We start from the raw sequence: 14,429 nt of genomic DNA, 5'->3' as shown, positions 1-14,429 counted from the left end.
TTACAAACATTTTTATTGATTTCACATTTGCAGTAGACAATACAATCAAAGACAGTTTCATATCCATTTTGTATAACCCCATGCCCATCCCACTCATCCCAGAGATCTTCAAACATTTTAACAACAGTACAATATACCAGATTGGTTTTAGATAACACGACATACAGAAATAGATAAATAAATAAATAATAAACAATAACAATAATAAAACTAGGGCTACGTTGTAGCACTAACGGGCCCGAGCACAGGCAATTTCAAGTCTGTTGCGGTCGGGGAAGAGAGAGCGATTGATGAACAAGCGCATGTCTCTGCCTTGCGTGCGTTTTAAGCTGTGCAGCAAGAATAAATGCGTCACTTCCTGTAGCCAGCAGGTGGCGCTATGATTTTAAGTCATGGTGTCATTGTAGATGTCATCAGGTCGCAAGTATTGTCTTACATGTCTAGTTTGGAGTTGGTTGGACCAAATATGTCCAAGATACAGTTGTTGTGATTGATGGCGTGTGATCAGACTTTGAAGCCACGCCAGGGTGAGACAGTATGACGAAAAGTTGATTTTTTTGATAACTTGATGTCATGTATTAAATCAGGCTTGTGTTGGCAAGTGGTTGGGGGCAATCAGTTTCATTTGCAGATAGCACATTTTCGTCTGTAATAGACAAATGACAATAACTTCTAAAGCTGAATTTGTGTGACAAGCTGTATTATTTGATTTTTTTGGTCGTTCAATAAGTGCAGTGTTTTAAGCAGTGATGTATTACAGCAGTGTTGTTGCGCTCATATTCATTGTATCGCAGTGTTTGTGATGGTGAGTCCTAATGTTGTCAATAGATGTAACAACAAACAATGATTTCAGATGTTGGATTGTGAACATGTGACACGTGATGCTGGTTGTATTTGCTTCAGTGGCGATTTTGCCCTGAAATTTCGGGTGTGGGAATTTTGTATGATATCATGTCACTATCAGAAAAATAGAGGTAGCTGATTATTATAAGCAGTAGGCCTATATAGACCAGTAAGATATACTATGGGCTGCATTTTGAGTGCCAGCAGGGAGCAAAAATCCAATGTCATTGACACTGCACATGTTTTTAGAGTCGGCGCGACACAAAGATGTTGTCTATAATAGAGCATTAAAGTAAAATGATTGCAACAAAGTGAAAAGATTAGACAGACACAAAGCTTCACATCAATGTCAACATCAATACTGTGAATAAAGAGGTTTAGGAGACGTAGTGCTACTGGAAACAGCTGTTTGTAAAATGCAAATGTGACTTGCAAGTGGTGTGTCCATGTGAACAGTATAAGCTTGGGCAGTTGAGCCCAGAGTAGAGAGGGACAGAGCAGAGACGGATGGCAAGAGAGAGGCTCGTTTCATAGAGCAAGAACACAGATAGAAATGCATGCAAATCAAGTGACTTCAAATCAAGAGTATAATGCTTGTCAGGCAAGGTTATGCAAACAAACATTCATGGTACTTTGCATATAAAAGCACATCAAATATATTAGTACACAAAGGACAGATGTAATGAACGTTCTGCACAACAGCGCCATCTACATGTGGAGTCCCTAATAAAGACATGTTGTTGAACTGTTTCACACCTATTGTTGACCTTACATGTAGTGTTGAATTACCTGTCAGTTAAATGCATTTATTGAGTCTAGCGAGATGGTTAGTTTAATGTAAGGAAATGTATTGGGATAATATATGAATAATCCACAAATAAGTAAGTAATTGTATGTTCTGTTGGCAGTAGGTCTTGGAATTATGATTATTACACAGATGTGATGTGTTAATGTAGGCGCTCTTATGTAGCGTGAGTAATTTTGCGGATAATTGTAAATGTTACCACAATGTAATGTTTACACTGAGTAATTGGCGGTGCTGTGAGTTGAACTGCAGTATGTTGATATGGATCTGTTCAGGTGATGATTATGATTAGAGACCAGTAGTTTGGAGGTTGTTGGATTAGGAACAGTGGAATAACAAATTATTATTTTGTTTTATTGGCACATAGAGCTGTTCAGGCGTGTAATGTAATGATGTGACAGAATTTTGGTAGTGATAGGATAATGCATTGTGGACTTATGTAAACAATGTTTGTCTGGTGAATGATGATCCATGGGCAAATCTAATTGGTTACATGGTTTGAGGAAATGGCGTAAATATGACTTTGATTCAATGAGTTGAGTGTGTTTATTTGAGCTGTATATTGTAAAGTTCAGGAAATCATATGGAAGTGTGTGAATGAAATTATTAAGCCTTGGGAAGGAAGTTTTGGTGTGTGAGCAATACATGGGGTTACACTGCCATCTAGTGACTAGATATTGCAGCACATCTGCCAGTACAAACCGTGGTCTGACACTGCCATCTAGTGACTAAATATTGCAGTACAAGTAGGTGTGCCGGCAATATAAAGCCACTAGAGATCAGTATACGACCATGAAACACAGACATGGTTGAAATGAAAACAAGTCTTTTCATTTTGCACATCAAGCTTCTAAGCCTCACCACGGTCACACGGTATTATGAAAAGTTGCAATTTCCATAACTTTAGATCTTCATCTTGTTTTGAACACATGCATCAAATTTTGATGAAGGCCCTACGAGAAGTGAATCAAACTGCAACACTAACAAAAAGAAGACATTTCCTGTTGTTACCAGGGGGCGCTGTGATTGTAAGTCACAATTTCTGCACAGATGTCTTCAGATCGCAACTCTTGTCTTACATGTCTAGTTTGGAGTCGATGGGACCAAATATGTCAGAGATATAGAAGATTGTGTTTTGATGGCGTTTTGTCACACTTTAATGCCACGCCACGGTCAGACGGTGTGTCAGAAAGTTGTTTCTTTGGTAACTTTTTATTTCCATCTTGTTGTGATGGCACTCATCTAAATTTTTAGTTGATCTGATGAAAGCTCTCCGAGAAGTACATAAAAATATAAAACGTACCAAAAACAAGACATTTCGTGTTGCCACCAGGGGGCGCTGTGATTGTAAGTCACAATTTCTGCACCGATGTCTTCTGGTCGCGACTCTTGTTATATGTGTCTACTTTGGACTCGATTGTAAAAAATATGTTTGAGATACAGAAGCTCGTGTTTTGATGGCGTTTTCATCACACTTTGCCGCCACGCCACAGGCACACGGTATGACGAAAAGTTGATTTTTTTGATAACTTTCAATCTCCATATTGTTATGATGACAGTCATTTACATTTTAAGCTGATCTGATGAAAGCTGTACGACAAGTACATCAAAGAAAAAATTATGGAATATGACTAAAATAAGCACTAAATCCAAAATGGCGGGCTTCCTGTTGCGTTTTTCATATAGCTCCGTGCAACCGTCTTCAATTTCGTGAGGATCCGTGAATGCTAAATGAGGTGCTTCCCCGTAAATGTGGGGATGCTCCGTTGGTGGCGCTGTTGAGCCATTTTGCCACGCCCATTTCCAAATACCCCAGAATACGTAAATTTTCATGAATTTCTAACCAACTGCAAACTTTTACAACTTTTTGAGCATGATAAAGCCCTCAAAAAGCCAATTCACTGTCGGAAGAAATAACAATAATAACTAGGGCTACGTTGTAGCACTAACGGGCCCGAGCACAGGCAATTCCAAGTCTGTTGCGGTCGGGGAAGAGAGAACGTTCGATGACCAAGTGCTTGTCTCCACATTGCCTGCGTTTGCCCTGTGCGGCAAGGATGATCGCTCCACTTCTTCTGGCCAGCCGCTGGTGCTGAACTAGAGGTAAGTAACCTTCAAACTATCCAACATAACCTATTGCTTTATCTATCATCATATGCTTACATGCGTCAAGTTTTTTGTAATATGTAATTGTTATAAAAGTTACCGTTTATTTATCACGTCTAATGAACAGATTGAAGCAAGATAACTCCACAGTCTTGTTTTGGTTGTGACATTATTTATTTTTTTAATAAGTTACTATCAATGCGCTACACTTGTACGTTTCATGTGATAGTAACTGTTTCACCAATATTCTGATACAGGATGGTATATCCACCATTACTATTTTCACATCGTTTATTTAGTCTGTCATGGAGTTGTAGAGTGAATTAGACAGTATAGATAAGATTATAATGTCCACACATCAGTGTTGTAAACACTTCTCCTATTAATTATATAATTATGTTTTCACACTGAGGGAAGTGGAGAGACTTGATGTGGACTGTTATCAACAGCTCTGTGGGAGATCATCACCTTGAATATTACAGATGAGGTAGTGTTTTCACACTGAGGGAAGTGGAGAGACTTGATGTGGACTGTTATCAACAGCTCTGTGGGAGAACATCACTTTGAATATTACAGATGAGGTAGAAAGACATTTTATCTATGTTTTCTCACGTTTTATCAAAAGCGATTTAAAGTATGTGCATTTAACCATTAGGATACAAACCCAGACCCTAGTACATCGGTTCTAGCTGAAATAAGTAGTGCTTCATAAACAACACAAAACATTCATAACAGTACGCTTCTGCTCCTCATTAATGCAGCTCCTGATGTCCCCAGCAGCAACATGGTGGAGATCTGCAGCTTCATGCTGGTCAACTGGAAGACAACTGATTAAGATTAAAAGATTAAGATTAAAATCCATTTATTCATCCCAAACACATGCACAGACATGCAAAGGCACACTCATGCAGGTAGGGAAATTTAATCTCTGCTTTTTACCCATCTGGTGCAGGACACACAGAGCAGTGAGCGACCATGTACGGCGCTCGGGGAGCAGATGTTGGGGGAGTGAGGTGCCTTGCTCATGGGCACTAGAGAGGGTAGGGAGACTCTTGGATTTTTGGACAGATCAATCCAGGTTCGACTTTTGTTGTCTCTCCATGGAGTCGAACCAAAGACGAACCAGAGACCTTCTCTGCCCATAGTCCAAGTTTCTGCCACTCGACCACCGCCTCTCCTCATGCATCATCAAACTAGTAATCTACACATCACTCCATGCGTTGCTCCCTTAACTACAGATGGCCTGCGAATGTCATGGAGTTTTACAGTGAATTAGACAGTTTAGGTATGATTTTAATCTCCACACATCAGTGTTGTAAACACTTCTCCAATTAATTATAGAATTATGTTTTCACACTGAGAGAAGTGGAAAGACTTGATTTGGACTGTTATCAATAGGTCTGTGGGAGATTATCACCTTGAATAGTACTGATGAGGTAGAAAGACATTTTATGTATTTGTACAATGTTGTATTTCTTTCAGTACTTTTATCAGAAGGGCCTAAAAATATGTACATTTAACCATGAGGATATAAACCAAGACCATAGTACAACGGTTCTATCTGAAATCTGTTGTGCTTTATACACAACACAAAACATTCTTTAACAGTGTGTTTTTTCTCTTCATAGATGAAGAACTGCAGCACCTGATGTCCTCAGCAGCAACATGGTGGAGATCTGATTTGATACACTTTAGATAAGAACCCAGTGTTTTATATTTCTGCTTTGCCATAAGAGACAGAACATGGTCATCATAGCTGTTTCCTTCAGGCTTGTCCGTCCCTAATAAAATGATAGGAAACATGAAAGTGATCGTCATTATTGTAGAGGAAGAGTTACATATGAACAAAGTGTGTATTCTTATTTTCTGTGGATATTCAACTATGTTTTTCAATATGCTTTTGGATTAAACGTGCACTACCATGACAATGAATGTTTAGTATGGAGCTATTTCACATTAAAAGTATTTCATTATAATTTAATACATTATGTATTATGTGCAATACTTTGATTGTTTTTAAGTTATGAAATCAGGTCTGTACCTGGAGTCAGTGTTCAGTCTGGTTGGATTCAAGTTGTGTGTCAAGTTGGACCTTCTAGAGGAACATAAAACCAATACACAGATATGTAAAGTCATACATGGGCCAGGTTAAGTAATTAACAGACTTTTACATGGTAAAAATAAAATACTAATTCAAAGTTAATCAGATCATAATCATTTCAGATTAGGAAATAGGTAGTGCATATAAGCCTACAACTCTGTATGACACTGTCTGTTCTAGTAAAGTTACAAGGCTATGACTTACTCATTTTTAACAAAAGAATTCAGTGAAGTCTGTCTGAGATTAATGATTTAAATACTGAAGGTGGGAGACACGGTTATTTTTCACTGTAACACGTGACAGGACATCAACACTGTGACTCTGAATAAAGAGCTTTAAAAGACGTAGTGCTCCTTTGAACAGCTGCTCTTACAATGTGTAGCAAGTGCTAAATCTCCATTAGTATAATAGTAACAAAAATCACCCTTTACATAATTGAACATATATTTTCCATGTGAACCCCTTTAACACAGTTCAATTCAGGAGCAAAATATAACTTATACAGTATTTATTAGAGCTAGTATTAGTAAACAGATCAAACAAATGCAGTACAACACATCACACATGCACCAGCATGCTGTCTCAATGTCGCTACGGAGATAGATGGCGCAACTGAAGTCGAGCTTAGAGAAGCCTACCTCATGAGGTATATAGAAGAAGACCACGCTGGTTTATTTACGTTCTCCCGGCTCCTCACACACAGTGTACGATGGCAACTAACAGAAAAAGGATGTTGATGACGCGACAGTTTTTGCTGAATAAAGTGACACCCAGCGGGTCATAATGTTTATGTTATCGTGTCTTAACACAGCGGTTCCCCGGTCTTGTTTCCGAACTGCGTTGCTAATTCAACAGCTGCAACAGCCTGAAGCTACACGGAGGCAGCTAGCTTCCCCCCCAGCTTCCACACACAGTCAGCACGGACACCCGATACTAACTACTACCAAGTGTTTGCTTCTAACCTGACGGTGTTTGAGAAACAGTGTCATGACAGCCGTGGGATTAAAGTTAGCTGTTTTTTGCGCTGTTCCCACCGCAGTTAGCATGGTGGCTAGCCCACTAGCCCCGTTATGAACGTTCGTTATAACCGTATGTGACTGTACACACATGCCGTAAGTGCTCTTACCAGCCACCGTCAGCCGGACAACGCCGCTGGCTTAACACACTTGTCACATTAATCATAGAGTCGTAGTTGTGATTTTGGTTTATTGTGATGTAGGGAATGGAACAGGAAGTTTCCATTCCGAAATGCTGGCGTTAGCGGACCAATCACAGCCAAGGGCTATCCGTGGGCTCTCCGCCATTTCGACGTGTAGTTAGAAAAAGGAGAGCTGCACTAAAAGCTCTCCGAGGAGCCGCGGAGAGGCCCGCAGAGGGCGTTCCACGTTGGAGAAGGCGGTCCTATCTGTTCGTGTCCGTCAAAACGGAGAAGCATACATTGGCCTTAACCTGCTGAGCGGACAACGTCCACAGTGCCTCAGACGCCGTCCTCTCATCCAGACTCGCCAACCGTCCTCCGGTTCTTCGTGATCCACAGCTCTGCAGCTTGTGACGTTGTAACTTTTTTCAAAGTCTCATGATGCGTTCACTTGCAGCTGTGTTAAATTGCGTTTCGTTTGTCATGGCGAGTTGAAGAAGTCTGCTGCAAAGCTATGAATAATCCGCATGATGATAACTCAAAGCAATGTTATGCCTACATTATCAATATATTGAGACCCATGTGACACAGTTTGACATGGTTTAGCAAAGTGAATGAGGAGAAATACATCAAAGAGTAAGATGACCAAAACAAGACATTTCCTAATGCCCCCAGGGGGCGCTGTCTTTTTAATTCATGATTTCTAGGTAGATGTCGTCCGGTCGCGACTCTTGTCTTATATGTGTAGTTTGGAGTCGATTGGACAAAATATGTCAAAGTTACAGAAGCTCGCTTATATTGCCGTTTAGTCGAACTTTGAGACCTCACCACGGTCACACGGTCTGATGAAAAGTTTAAATATTGATAACTTTAGATCTCCATCTTGTTTTGTAGAGTCTCATCTAATTTTTAAGTTGATCTGATGAAAGCTCTCCGAGTAGTACATACAAATATAACACCTACCAAAAACAAGACATTTCCTGTTGCCACCAGGGGGCACTGTGATTTTATGTCACGACTGCTGTGTTGATGTCTTCAGGTCGGGACTCTTGTCTTACGGGACTCTTGTCTTACGTTTAGTTTGGAGTCGATTGGACCAAATATGTCTGAGATACAGACGCTCGTGTTTTCATGGCGTTTCGTCACACTTTGATGCCACGCCACGGTCAGACGGTGTGTCTAAAAGTTAATTCTTTGATAACTTTAGATCTTCATCTTGTTGTGATGACACTCGTCTAAATTTTTTGTTGATCTGATGAAAGCTGTACGACAAGTATGTCAAAGTAAAAAAAATGTAATATGCCCAAAATGGCCACTAAATCAAAAATAGCGGTCTTCCTGTTGAGTTTTTCATAATGCTACTTGAGGCTTTTTTGTGCATCTGGTCATGATACACAACTGTCTTCATTTTCGTGAGGATCAGTGAATGCTAAATGAGGGGCCCTCCGTAAATGAGGGGAAGCTCCGTTGGTGGCGCTGTTGAGCCATTTTGCCACGCCCTTTTCAAAATACTCCAGAATACGTAAATTTACGCCGCCTTCGAATTTACTGCAAACTCCTACAACTTTTTGAGCACATTAAAGCCCTCAAAAAGCCAATAAGTTAAGGAGCTGAAAAATAATAATAATAACTAGGGCTACGTTGTAGCACTTGCGGGCCCGAGCACCCGCACGTTGAAGCCTGTTGCGGTCGGTGGAGAGAGCGATCGATGACCAAGCGCACATCATCGATCGAGCATGCACTTCTCCACGTTGCATGCGTTTTGCGCTCTGCGGCAGTAGGTTTGCCAGTAGGTGGCGCCATCGCTATTATTACGCACAGACATATATATCTGTTCATGTAGGCGCTCTGATGTAGCGTGAGCAATTTTGAGTCAATTGGACAATGTTAACACAACTTAATTTTCACACTGATCAGTAGGTGGCGCTATGACCCTGAACTAATATTTATATGTGGAGCTGTTCAGATCAGTATTGTGATCATAGGTCAGTAGTTTGGAGCCGGTTGGATAATGCAGAGTGGATTAACAAAGTACTTCCTGTTTCCTGGCGAATCAGTAGGTGGCGCTATGACACTGAGGAAATATTGACACATAGAGCTGTTCAGGCTTGGACTCTGACCATGTGACAGAAGTTTTGTAGTGATAGGACAATGCACAGTGGAGTTATGATAACATCGTGTCCTTTGGCGAAGGAAAATCCTTCGCCGCACATCAATGTTTACACGGTTTGAGGAAACGTCACAATTCTGACCATGATCTAATGACTTGACTGATCTGATTTGAGCTGTATATTGTAAATCAGCCAGGAGCAGTTCATCAAAGTATAAAACATGTCACTTCCTGTAGCCACCAGGGGGCGCTGTAATTTCAAGTCATAATTTCTGTGTAGATGTCATCAGGATGGCACCCTTGTCTTACATGTCTAGTTTGGACTCGATTGGACAATGTATGTCCGAGATACAGAACCTCGTGTTTTGATGGCGTTTAATCAAACTCAAGACGCCACGCCACGGTCACACGGTGTGACGAAAGGTCAATCTCTTAATCACTTTTTATCTCCATCTTGTTGTGATGGCACTGATCTTAATTTGAAGTTAATCTGATGAAAGCCCTGGGACAAGTGCATCAAGTAAAAATGTGGAATATGGAAAAAAAATGGCCACTTAATCCAAAATGGCGGCCTCCCTGTTTGGTCAAGCATACCTATCCAAGATATTTTTTTGTTTGTTATGAAACGACACATGTCCCGATAGATTTGTATAAATGTCGGCCATCGTAGTGCCGGGGTTGCCCTATAGGGGGCGCTGGTCAGTTTTTTTGCCACGCCCATTTCTTAAAACCATATGAATATCTTCAGGGGGGGGCTGTTGTTACACACATGTAGTTTGAGAGAGATAGAATCATGAACACTGAAGTTACAGCAATTTCGTGTTTCACGGCGAGTTGATGAACTTTAATGCCACGCCATTCATATGGCGTTTGACGAAAAGTCACGGTAATCTTATGTCTTCATTGTCAATGTCTTGGGACCCATTTGATACAGTTTGACATGGTTGAGGTCAGTGGATGAGGAGAAATTCATCCAAGTGTAAGACAAGCAAAAAACAAGACATTTCCTGTTGCCACCAGGGGGCGCTGCGGTTTTAAGTCATCATTTATGCATAGATGTCATCAGGCGGGGACTATTGTCTTACATGTCTAGTTTGGACTTGATTGGAACATGTATGTCCGAGATACAGATGCCCGTGTTTTGATGGCGTGTAACCAATTTTTAACGCCATGCCACGGTCACACGGTGTGATAAAAAAAAAATCCCTCAATCATTTTTTATCTCCATGTTGTTGTGATGACACTCATCTGAATTTGAAGTTGATCTGATGAAAGCCCTGGGACAAGTACGTAAAAGTAAAAATGTGGGATATTGCCAAAATGGCCACTAAAAGCAAAATGGCGGACTTCCTGTTGCGTTTTTCATAATGCTCCATGAGACTTTTTTTCATGACTGGTCACGATACACCTATATCCAGATTTTGATGAAAATCCGTTATGTGGAAACCTAGGGGCTGGTTCCAGGGGGCGCTGTAGAGCCATTTTGCCACGCCCAATTCCAATTACTCCAGAATACTAAAATATCCGCAGACCTTGAATTTCCTGCAAAGTTTCATAACTTTTTGAGCATGTCTAGACCCTGAAAAAGCCCCCCAAAGGGAAATAATAATAATAATAATAATAATAATAATAATAATAATAATAATAAAAATCCTTACAGATTCAATAGGGCCTCTCACCATTCGGTGCTCGGGCCCTAACTAGGGCTACGTTGTAGCACTAACGGGCCCGAGCACAGGCAATTTCAAGTCTGTTGCGGTCGGGGAAGAGAGAACGTTCGATGACCAAGCGCTCGTCTCAGCGTTGCATGCATTTGCGCACTGCTGCGATATAAACGCTTCACTTCCTGTAGCCAGCAGGTGGCGCTATGATTTTAAGTCATGGTGTCTTTGTTGATGTCATCAGGTCGCGCTTCTTGTCTTACATGTGTAGTTTGAACTCGATTGGACCAAATATGTCCAAGATACAGAAGCTTGTTTTTTGATGGCGTTTAGTCACATTTTGACGCCTCGCCACGGTCACACGGTGTGGCGAAAAATTGATCTTTCAATAACTTTAGATCTCCATCTTGTTGTGATGACACTCGTCTAAATTTTCAGTTGATCTGATGAAAGCTCTCCAAGAAGTACTTGAAAATAAAAAACATGGAATATGGTCCAAATAGAAAATGGCGGGGTTCCTGTTGCGTTTTTCAAATTGCTCCGAGCGCGTTTTTTGTGCATCTGGTGATGATACACAACTGTCTTCAATTTCGTGAGGATCAGTGAATTCTAAATGAGGTGTTTCTCCATAAATGAGGGGAAGCTCCGTTGGTTGCGCTGTTGAGCCATTTTGCCACGCCCATTCTTTAAAACCATCTGAATATCTTCAAGGGAGGGGGGCTGATGATACACACATGTAGTTTGAGGGAGATGGACCCATGAACACGGAAGTTAAAGCGTTTTCGTGTGTCATGGCGAGCTGATGTGACGCCCCGCCACAGTCAGACAGTGTGACGAAAAGTTGTTTCTTTGATAACTTTAGATCTCCATCTTGTTGTGATGACGCTCGTCTAAATTTTCAGTTGATGTGATGAAAGCTGTACGAGAAGTATATCAAAGTAAAAGATTATGGAATATGACCAAAATGGCCACGAAATCGAAAATAGCGTGCTTCCTGTTGCGTTTTTCATATTGCTCCGAGCGCGTTTTTTGTGCATCTGGTGATGATACACAACTGTCTTCAATTTCGTGCGGATCAGTGAATGCTAAATGAGGTGTTTCTCCGTAAATGAGGGAAAGCACCGTTGGTGGCGCTGTTGAGCCATTTTGCCACACCCATTTCCAAATACCCCAGATTACGTAAATTTTCACGAGGCCCATAATCTGCCCTATAGATGTTGAATGCATTCCGTAGTGAGAACACATTCAAGCACATGTCCTACACCTCCATGAGAGGGGGGAGGGGTGAGAAGGGGGAGGGATGAGAGGGGTGAAAGGGGGTGGGGTAAGATGGGGGCAGGTTGATCTGAGGAGGTCTGTTTTAGACAGAGTAAAAAGGTGCTGTTTTAAATTATCCTTGGGGTATTTTTACCAAAATATTTTACAGACATTTCATTAAGACCCCAAGGAACCATATCAACTGTGTTGAAATGGAAATAATATGTCCCCTTTAAAGCGAATATGTCCCCTTTAAGCGGTTTCGTGTGTCATGGTGAGCTGATTTGACGCCCCGCCACAGTCAGACGGTGTGTCGAAAAGTTGTTTCTTTGATAACTTTAGATCTCCATCTTGTTGTGATGCCACCCGTCTAAATTTTAAATTGATGTGATGAAAGCTCTCCGACAAATAAATCAAAGCGCACGATGTACAAAAACAAGACATTTCCTGATGCCACCAGGGGGCGCTTTCCTTTTAAGTCATGATTTCTAGGTAGATGCCTTCGGTCGCGACTCTTGTCTTATATGTGTAGTTTGGAGTCGATTGGACAAAATATGTCTAAGTTACAGAATCAATCAATCAATCAATCAAATTTTATTTGTATAGCCCATATTCACAAATTACAATTCATCTCATAGGGCTTTAACAGGGTGTGACATCCTCTGTCCTTAACCCTCAGCAAGAGTAAGGAAAAACTACAAAAAACCCTTTTAACAGGGTAAAAATATGTAGAAACCTCAGAGAGAGCCACATGTGAGGGATCCCTCTCCCAGGACGGACAGAAGTGCAATAGATGCCACGTGCAGGAGAACATCATCAATAATCAAAGTCTCTAGCAGCATTGATGAAGCACAGTCCATGCTCAGCAACCATCTAGACCACGATCCACCATCCAGACCAGACGCCACTTCAGTCCTCAGTCACCGTCCACCGCCGCCCACCAGGAGGACCCATCACAAGCCACCACTGCGGTCCTGGTCCACCGCCCGTGCCCAATGCCAACGCGACACAGGGTCCGCCACCAGCACCACGATCAGCCCACATGACTCAGAATCCGCCACACTGGATCCAACACCGCGACCCCCGGTGCGCGATCCACAAACCGTAATCCATGGTGCGGCCACAGAGGCCCTGGATCTGCGGGTGATAAAGCAAAGGGATTCCGGGGAAGGGGGATAGGGATGGAGAAGAGGAAGGAGAAGCTGGAAAGAGAAGCTCCGTGTGTCATGTGTCATAAAATAGAACAAGTAACGTTCTGGCGCACTAATTAGCTCTAACTATAAGCTTTATCAAAAAGGAAGGTTTTGAGCCTACTTTTAAACGAACAGATGGTGACTGCCTCCCGAACTGAAAGTGGTAGATTATTCCACAGCCGAGGGGCTTGATGGCTAAAAGCTCTGGCTCCTACTCTACTTTTAGAGAATTTAGGGACGACAAGTAGGCTTGAATTCTGGGAGCGGAGTGCTCTAGTGGGTTTATAAGGTATTTACAGCTCTTTAAGGTATAAAGGCGCTATATTATTAAGGGCCTTGAAGGTGAGGAGGAGAATTTTAAATTCTATTCTAGATTTAACTGGAAGCCAGTGTAGCGATGCTAATATTGGAGAAATGTGCTCTCTTCTCTTTGTTCTCGTCAGGACACGTGCTGCAGCATTTTGGACAAGCTGTAGAGTCTTTAACGACTTCCTGCTGGAGCCTGATAATAATGAATTACAATAGTCCAGTCTCGATGTAACAAAGGCGTGGACTAGTTTTTCTGCATCTTTTTGTGAAAGGACATGTCTAATTTTTTAAATATTACGCAAGTGGAAAAAAGCGGTCCTAGAAATTTGTTTTAAGTGACTATTAAAGGATAAATCAGGATCGAAGATCACTCCCAAGTTCCTGACTGTTTCATTGGAAGCAAGGGCAATGTCGTCTAGCGCAGCTATATCATTAGATAATGCATCTCTAAGGTGTTTGGGGCCAAGTATTATAACCTCTGTTTTGTCTGAGTTTAATAAGAGAAAATTGCGGGTCATCCAGGTTTTTATGTCCTTGAGACATGTTCGAAGTTTAGTTAATTGATTACTTTGTTCAGGTTTTATTGACAAATATAACTGGGTGTCATCCGCATAGCAGTGGAAATTTACCGAGTGTGTCCTGATAATGTTTCCTAGTGGAAGCATATATAATGAGAATAAAATTGGGCCGAGCACAGAGCCCTGTGGAACACCATGATTAACTTTGGTGCGCACAGATGACTCATCATTAATTTGCACAAATTGGGAGCGATCAGAAAAATACGATTTAAACCAGTTAAGGGCGGTTCCATTAATGTTAATTAACTGTTTTAGTCTTTGTAATAAAATTTGATGGTCAATTGTGTCGAATGCTGCACTGAGATCTAACAGAACGAGGACAGACACA

Source organism: Platichthys flesus, chromosome 3 (assembly GCF_949316205.1).
Source record: "Platichthys flesus chromosome 3, fPlaFle2.1, whole genome shotgun sequence".
Classification (NCBI taxonomy): Eukaryota; Metazoa; Chordata; class Actinopteri; order Pleuronectiformes; family Pleuronectidae; genus Platichthys; species Platichthys flesus.
Note: the sequence above shows the minus strand (reverse complement) of the source record.